At 44.0% G+C, this 8069-nt stretch overlaps 1 protein-coding gene across 1 annotated transcript in view; it reads right to left on the bottom strand.

Annotated features, from left to right (window-relative positions):
- TAFA1 (TAFA chemokine like family member 1) overlaps window positions 1–8069 on the bottom strand; it is a 349574-nt gene that overhangs the window by 155955 nt on the left and 185550 nt on the right. The window lies entirely within an intron of this gene.

The raw sequence follows: 8069 nt of genomic DNA, 5'->3' as shown, positions 1-8069 counted from the left end.
TGGGGGGGATTGGATGGGGGGGGGGCGGGGGAGGGGTGGGTCTTAAGCCGGGGGCCCCTCCCCCCCCCCCCCAGTGTCCTCTTTTTTGCTTGTGGAAATATGGTAACCCTACTAGTGACTAAGTAGCTAAGGCAACAGTAGCATTTCTGTTTAAACTGACTGTTTACCCCTAGCCACAATATACACAGATTAAAAAATAACTTCAGGATCTGACCTGTTTAACTGTCTCTGCACCGACCTATTGTATGTATAAAATGCTGATCACCAGAGTGTCTAATTCGATAAGCACAGCTCCCAGTAAAGCTCATGTGGGGGTAAGTGGCAGGGAATTCATGTTAAAAAAGTATAGGATCTGATGTTTGATGTAGAAAAGGTTTCTTAAATCAGCCAGTACCCTGTTTTTGAGTTCTATGGATATCATTATGCCAAATTTCACAGAAGTAAACAGCTTCGTTTGAGGGATTTCAGAGGGATAGTTTGTAGGAATTTCCTAGCAAGCCTGAATGCTAAAGATCAGGACTGTATGGGCTGCAGCCCTCAAGAAATCTTTTATTCAAACTGAATAAACAGTTATAATTGAATCTTATACAACAGCCTCTCTTTGGAGGGAGAAGGGACAAATAGCCATAATTGAAAATTTACGTAGTATGGGACTCCACACTAGGAAATTGTGTTATTAAAGTATTTTTTTCCTGATGCATTTTTAAAACATTTAAAATTTGTATAAAAACGCCAGGAGGTACTTTTACAGTTATTTAGCATGAAAGTCCAATAAAAAACTCCTTAGGTTTTAACAGCGTGATACGATAGCTTTTCACAGTATGTATAGTTAGCCAATTCTTATATTCAGTAGTGTAAGGAACAAAGACACAGTACTTAATGCTCTCTGTCAAATCAAGAAAAAGTCATTTTGCCACTTACTGTGATTTACATGCACTGCAAGTTCAACCCAAAATGCAGTTCACCTACCTTAGGATGAAAGGGGAGTGCAAAAAGGTCAGAGGCACCACAAGCATTAAGTACAAAGCCGTTTGATTAGGTTTTCATAGTTATCAGATGATGAATGAAATCCTAGCTTCATCTAACAAGCATATAATAACGCCCTAATTTGTGCAGTTACACAACAGTTCAGGTTTTGACAGCTTTGCTGCTGTTAGCAGCATTTCTGATTCAGAAGGCCGTAAGGAGGTGGTATGCGAGATGCGAACCAAGGAAAATATGAAAACTATATTAGGCTGTTTTCAAGTGATCAGTTCACAGAAGGAGAATCTCTTTCAGAATGTTGGTTTCTAATTTATTTTGAGCTCCCATAAGTCAACTGTTTTGTTTCTCAAATTGAAAATTTAAACTGAAGGGCAAAATTCTGCCCTCAGCTTTAATTGTACAGTTTCCCATTGAAGTCAGTAGGGCTGGGTGGAAATAGAAAAATCTGCCCTTGGCTCCTTGTGTCCATGATTAGTGCATGTGTATTTTTAAAGTTGTGACCGGAGGTAAAGTAAAAAGCTGGGGGGGGGGGTGTTGTAGGACATCTGTTTTACCATCCTCTAGGTCACTCAGTAACATGCACATGGCTTTGGCATGAACCAATCCCCAGACAGATTTTTGCCCCAGATCCCTAAATGGCCCCCTCAAGGATTGAACTCAGAACCCCAAGTTTAGGAGGTGAATGCTGAAACCACTGAGCCATCCCTCCCCCCATACAGAAAATAAGATCATGCATGCCTGAGTTATATAGAGAAATCTCTCATGTAGCTTGTTCTATCATCAGTCATGATGGAAAAGTTACATTTAAAAAATTCCTACATCAAATAAATTTTATTTATTTCTGTTCACATGAATCTCCTTCCCCCTGCCAACTCCCCACAAGAGGTCAACCGGTATTTAACAACTAAATGTAGCACATATCGTGTACTTCCCTGCATTCATATTCCACATCAGAACATTAATTAGTTAGGTTCATTTGCAAACCAAAAGGGAGTGATGAGCAAACCTAAAAATGTTTGAAAGTTTGGGTCAAAACAGGTATTTAGTCAAAAAATTCTATTGTCCTATTAATGTAAGTTTGGACCCTACTGGGCAATACAGACTATAGGAACTAGTGCCCAGTACCCTGATCCTGCAAATACACACGTTTAGACTTCGTTCATGTGAGTGGTCCCATTGCCAGCAGTGACAATCTAGCAGCAATTCTGAGTCCTTCAATGGCTCTACAATCAAAATCAGCTGTTTTTAGAATGTTTTTCTACCTGGAAGATCCATACAACCAAAGCAAGAAACTAAAGGCCTGACTCTCCAGACAGCTATTTAATAAACATGAGTTCAGTGGGCCTCCTGAGATGAGCATAGAGGGGAAACAGTGAGACTGACTATTTATAAAGTGTCAAATGCACAAAGAAAACAAACTGCAGAAGAGAATGAACCTCCTTCCACCAGTCTTACAGCTAGTGTCATTTTAGGCATTATTTGTAACAATCATAGATTTAAAAAAATCACATAGAAGTGTGATTTTAAATAGTGTTACTGTAATAAATATAAAGTGTAATATCAATTAATAGGGCCACATGGGCTGAAGAGAAATTAAAACCAAGAATTGCCCATTGAGTCTGTGCTGTCTCAGATGGCAATTAGCCCTAAAAGAACCTGTCTTGCAGCAATTTTATAAGTAAATACATTTCAACTGGACCATTTTTGCTATTTAATATATCCACTTCTATTACACCTCTTCTCTTCTGGAAGAACTGTATGATTTTAATTATATATGTTATGTTGTAAATACAGTAGACTGAGGATAATGTGCTGTTTCTGTGATCACTTCATGTCTCTTCTGAACAGAGAACAATGCACTCTCAGGGCCAAATTTTTCACTGACTTACAGCCCACGTAAGCTTGCTGAATTCAGTGGCATTACCTGGGGTGTAATTCAGTGAAGAATTTTGTCCTTTGATTCCAAACCTTCTTGATCATTCGGAACTCATGCTAATATGTTACTACAACAGTAACATACATGTGACTGTCAGCTAGGGTTGTTATAATGATCAATGGTATTGAGAGAGTGAGTTGCGATAAACTACATTATCGATCATCTTTAAAGACTGAAACAATTACAGCTACCAGCCCACTATTAGCATTGCAAAGGTCACTGATGGAAGACTTCAGCGGTTTTATAATTTTTTTTTTAGTTCAAATTATTGGGTTTTATTTAAACAGTATTTTCCAACCCTCTAACTGATAAAAGCACTCTGCAATGACTAACAGGCATCCTTTAAGTAAATGAAGTGCAGCTGGACTGAAAAGTAACTGTAAAAATGGCATTGCAAGTCTTCAGTGACTCCCATATCAACTCTGCTGCATTTTCAAGTCAAAAGATGTTTCGCTTAACTGCTGGGGCTCAACTCAACCCTGCTGCAAGCTCACACCTGCTGCCAGCTGCTCTTCTGGTTCATCCTGCAACACCAGAGGTGCTGTAATTGGAACTTAATTAAATTCATTTGATGGCACAGGAACAAGAATTGAATCCAGCTACTCTCTCAGGGTGGTGCTTGAGATGCGGTGCTAACCGAGTAAAAAGTAATTAAAGTAGATGTCACTAAAATAAACAACTAGGATTCTGAGCAGATACAAGAAGGGAATCTGTTGAATAAAAAAAGGCAGCATTTTCAAACAGTTACTTCTCTGATGATACCTATATCCTTGAAGTACTAACTGCTTCAAAAATCATACTGAAAGGCACATTAGAGATCATAGAGCTGGAAAAGTAATTCAGATTTGTGCCATTGCAGGGTATATACTGGTGTACACAAAAACAGAGGCTTTTGTTCCAGATCCACAAAGGGACTTAAGCGCCTAAATCCCAGAAAAGGATCTAGGGGTTACAGTGGACGAGAAGCTGGATATGAGTCAACAGTGTACCCTTGTTGCCAAGAAGGCTAACGGCATTTTGGGCTTTATAAGTAGGGGCATTGCCAGCAGATCGAGGGACGTGATCATTCCCCTCTATTCGACATTGGTGAGGCCTCATCTGGAGTACTGTGTCCAGTTTTGGGCCCCACACTACAAGAAGGATGTGGAAAAATTGGAAAGAGGCCAGCGGAGGGCAACAAAAATGATTAGGGGGCTGGAACACATGATTTATGAGGAGAGGCTGAGGGAACTGGGATTGTTTAGTGTGCAGAAAAGAAGAATGAGGGGGGATTTGATAGCTGCTTTCAACTACCTGAAAGGGGGTTCCAAAGAGGATGGATCTAGACTATTCTCAGTGGTACCTGATGACAGAACAAGGATTAATGGTCTCAAGTTGCAGTTGGAGAGGCTTAGGTTGGATATTAGGAAAAAACTTTCACTAGGAGGGTGGTGAAGCACTGGAATGGGTTACCTAGGGAGGTGGTAGAATCTCCTTCCTTAGGGTACATCTACACTACAGGGGGGAGTCGATTTAAGATACGCAAATTCAGCTACGTGAATAGCGTAGCTGAATTCGACGTTTCGCAGCCGACTTACCCCGTTGTGAGGACGGCGGCAAAATCGACTTCTGCGGCTTTCCGTCGTCGGCGCTTACTACCACCTCTGCTGGTGGAGTAAGAGCGCCGATTCGGGAATTGATTGTCGTGTCCCGTTGGGACGCGATAAATTGATCCCCGAGAGGTCGATTTCTACCCGCCGATTCAGGCGGGTAGTGTAGACCTAGCCTTAGAAGTTTTTAAGGTCAGGCTTAACAAAGCCCTGGCTGGGATGATTTAGTTGGGAATTGGTCCTGCTTTGAGCAGGGGGTTGGACTAGATGACCTCCAGAGGTCCCTCTCAACCCTGATATTCTATGATTCTATACGACTGCAATTCATAACTCTCCTGCTAGGCTGCCTCCTAACTCCATAGGTGCCTAAACTCACTCAGTGCCTACATTTGTCGTGTGAAAGTTTCCTTGAGTATGTTTCTGACTCCGGGCACGCACTCAACGCCTCACTCCATGCATCCAGATGGCTTGCTCATGCCTAAGGCCTGGTCTACACTAACCCCCCAATTCGAACTAAGGTACGCAACTTCAGCTACATGAATAACATAGCTGAAGTGGACGTGCCTTAGTTTGAACTTACCGCGGTCCAGACGCGGCAAGCAGGCTCCCCCGTCGACTCTGCGTACTCCTCGCGCCGAGCAGGATTACCGAAGTCGACGGGGAGCACTTCTGGGTTCGATTTATCGCATCCAGACAAGACGCGATAAATCGAACCCAGAAGTTCGATTGCCTGCCGCCGAACCAGCGCGTAAGTATAGACAAGCCCTAAGTAAGCCCCAGCACAATCCTCAAACAAGGGGAAGAGAGGTGTTCCCGCTGCCCCCAACGATCTCTCCTGCAGCACCCAATCTGGCAGGTGCTAAACATCAGGCCCCCATTCAAAATCCAGAAGGAGGAGGAGCCTCCCTTATAGCTTTTATCCCAGTGGAAAGAGTACTCACCTGGGATGTGGTACACCTGGGTTCAATTCCCTCCTCTGCTTGATGGGGAGAAAAAATATGAACAGGGTCTCCCATCTCTTGGGTGAATGACCTGCCCATTGGGCATTCCAATTCCTCCTACTGAAGTTGTTCCATTGGTATAATTGGTATAACTACTTAAATACTCATTGGGCCCTAGAGAGAGAATGAGACTGACTATTGTCTGGGCATTCGGGCACTCATCTGAGACAGGGACACTTGAGTTCTGGTCCCCCATGACAATGACTATTTAGATATTTATCCCAAATGAAGAGCTTCAACCAGCGAGATTGAGGATATTCTGATGTGGGGCTCCCTCAGTGGTTTTGACCTTTCTCTTGCAAGGTGGGAGATCTCTGTTCAAATCCTTTCCCCACATTAGGCAGAGTGGGAAATGGAATCCAGGCCTCCCACCTCCTAGGTGAATGCTCTGACCCGTAGGCTAAAGAATTCATAAGGGCAACACCACCTCCATTTGTTGCCAAAAATAGGTTAGGTACCTAAACTGCATGACTCCAGGGGAGGGGTTCCTGATTGTGGAGCATTACTAGAGATAGGCACCCAAGTCTGGGCTCCATGAGGGGGTGGGGCATCTTCCATTGTCTAGTTTAGGCAGTTTCTCACTCAGTCTGCTGGCTTTTGTGGCTCCCATTCTTAGATGCCTCTTTCCCCAGGTATTGTACAGGGAGCCTAGGTGCCTGACTCAGGCTTTGTGGATCCCAGTGATTTCAAGATCCCTAAAAGTTAGGTGTTGCAGTGCTCAGCATTGCAACCCTTAAGTCTTGTTGTGGATCCAGGTCTTCACTTCCCCCCACTTGTTTGTCTACTCCATATGTTACGTAGAGTCTTTTAGACCATAAGCCCTTTGGGGGAGGGATTGTAATTGATTAAGTTTGTACAGCACCTAACAATAAGGCCCCATCATGTTGGTCTTCTAGTCATTACCCTAATATAAATGATTCATAGATTCATAGATTCTAGGACTGGAAGGGACCTCGAGAGGTCATCGAGTCCAGTCCCCTGCCTGCATGGCAGGACCAAATACTGTCTAGACCATCCCTGATAGACATTTATCTAACCTACTCTTAAATATCTCCAGAGATGGAGATTCCACAACCTCCCTAGACAATTTATTCCAGTGTTTAACCACCCTGACAGTTAGGAACTTTTTCCTAATGTCCAACCTAGACCTCCCTTGCTGCAGTTTAAGCCCATTGCTTCTTGTTCTATCCTTAGAGGCTAAGAAGAACAAGTTTTCTCCCTCCTCCTTATGACATCCTTTTAGATACCTGAAAACTGCTATCATGTCCCCTCTCAGTCTTCTCTTTTCCAAACTAAACAAACCCAATTCTTTCAGCCTTCCTTCATAGGTCATGTTCTCAAGACCTTTAATCATTCTTGTTGCTCTTCTCTGGACCCTCTCCAATTTCTCCACATCTTTCTTGAAATGCAGTGCCCAGAACTGGACACAATATTCCAGCTGAGGCCTAATCAGAGCAGAGTAGAGCGGAAGAATGACTTCTCGTGTCTTGCTCACAACACACCTGTTAATACATCCCAGAATCACGTTTGCTTTTTTTGCAACAGCATCACACTGTTGACTCATATTTAGCTTATGGTCCACTATAACCCCTAGATCCCTTTCTGCCGTACTCCTTCCTAGACAATCTCTTCCCATTCTGTATGCGTGAAACTGATTTTTCCTTCCTAAGTGGAGCACTTTGCATTTGTCTTTGTTAAACTTCATCCTGTTTACCTCAGACCATTTCTCCAATTTATCCAGATCATTTTGAATTATGACCCTGTCCTCCAAAGCAGTTGCAATCCCTCCCAGTTTGGTATCATCCGCAAACTTAATAAGCGTATTTTCTATGCCAATATCTAAGTTGTTAATGAAGATGTTGACCAGAGCCGGTCCCAAAACAGACCCCTGCGGAACCCCACTTGTTATGCCTTTCCAGCAGGATTGGGAACCATTAATAACAACTCTCTGAGTATAAATAAGACAGGAAGACAACAAATTAACCAGCAGCCTTTTTAGCATCAAATAACTCCAGCTTTGACTCACTGTCACATGACTTGAAGAAATACTATTTTATAGATGAGTGTGGTGGGGCGATTGCCCCACGCTCAGAGAGGGTGGGCTGCATCAGGTCTAGGCACCTGCGCAGCCACCCAACCAATCAGGGAAGGGCTTACAGAGGGCCAATCAGAAGGCAGATTGGGGCCAGCCAATCAGGGCCCGCCTCAGCCATATAAGAGACTGCCCAGAGCAGGAGCAGTCAGTCTGGCCTAGGTCTTCAGAGGGGAAGGTCTGTCTCCAGAGCTGGGAGTCCAGCACCACGGACAGCGCAGTGCAGGCCAGCCTGAGAGACTGGGAGAAGGCCCTACTCCATAGCCTGCGAGGCGGCAGGCCTGGGAGGAGGAGACCTAACGTACAGAAGGGCCGTTGGGGAAGCGGTCCAGAGGGATAGTTAGAGGAGTAAGGAGTAGGAAGACAGTGAGACTGTCGCTCGAGGGCCTCTGGACCGGGACTCAGAGTAGTGGGCGGGCCTGAGTCTCCCCCCCCCCCCCCCCTCCCCCCTTTTTTTCTTGTTTTCC

This window comes from Trachemys scripta, chromosome 7 (genome assembly GCF_013100865.1).
Source record: "Trachemys scripta elegans isolate TJP31775 chromosome 7, CAS_Tse_1.0, whole genome shotgun sequence".
NCBI classification, from domain to species: Eukaryota; Metazoa; Chordata; order Testudines; family Emydidae; genus Trachemys; species Trachemys scripta.
This window is presented reverse-complemented; position numbering and strand designations above follow the sequence as displayed.